A 1025-nucleotide genomic window follows, 5' to 3' on the forward strand; every position below is an offset into this window, starting at 1 on the left:
AAGCCCCGCCCTGTGGTCCGCTTAAAACCAGTCCTCATTGGCCGTTGACCGCACTTCTGCCTTTCCATTGGCTGTACGTGCAAAAACAACGGCTGCTTAGTTCAGAGGCCTGAGCTTGTCGATCAAGACTCTGGCCACCAACCGCCGTCGAAGCAAAAAGTCTCCGCCTTCTTACCGTAGTAAGCCAGGGTCACGGTGCGCTGCTGCCTCTAGTGGAGAAAGTGAAAATGGGCAGGCTACCCCCCGGACAGCCCCACGACTTTTGAAGGGGTAGCGCCGCAGTTTCGGGATTCTGACTTTATAGTCTTGTCATGCAGTGTTAAACAGGGAAAGCGATTCAGAGAACACATTAAAAAAAAGCGCCCTCACAGGGGGCGATTTACTGTGAAACTAGTGAAGCGTAAGCTTCAGAGCACCTTTGAAAGCACTTCTCTAGAGTCTGCGAGAAGGAAATAGCAGGATTCCAGGAGAACAGGAGGAAAGCCAGAATTTAGAAAACCACTTTCTGGAAAGATAGAACAGTTCTTTTCAGTAAGGAATACAAATATCCAGGGTATGATTCTCAGTACGCAAACCCAGGTATGCAATTAACAGAAGTTAATTTTCGGCCGGGATTGGTGGTTTACGCCTGTAATCCCAGCACTTTGGGAGGCTGAGGTGGGCAGATCACTTGAGGCCAGGAATTCGAGACCAATCTGGCCAACATGGTAAAACCCCGTCTCTATTAACAATCTAAAAAATTAGCCGGGCATGGTGGCGTGTGCCTGTAATCCCAGCAACTCGGGAGGCTAAGGCAGGAGAATCGCTTGAACCGGGGAGGTGGAGGTTGCAGTGAGCCGAGACGGTGCCACTGCCCTACAGCCTGGGAGACAGGGAGACCCCGTCTCAAAAAAACCAAAAAAGTTAATTTTCTGTAATGCAATCTAATTTTTGCTATAGTACGACCTAATATATACTCTGAACCTCATTCCACCGGAATGGAAAAAAAGAAAAGTATTACCAGTTCTTCATCGGACCCTTGGTCC

Source organism: Rhinopithecus roxellana, chromosome 10 (genome assembly GCF_007565055.1).
Source record: "Rhinopithecus roxellana isolate Shanxi Qingling chromosome 10, ASM756505v1, whole genome shotgun sequence".
In the NCBI taxonomy this organism is placed as follows: domain Eukaryota; kingdom Metazoa; phylum Chordata; class Mammalia; order Primates; family Cercopithecidae; genus Rhinopithecus; species Rhinopithecus roxellana.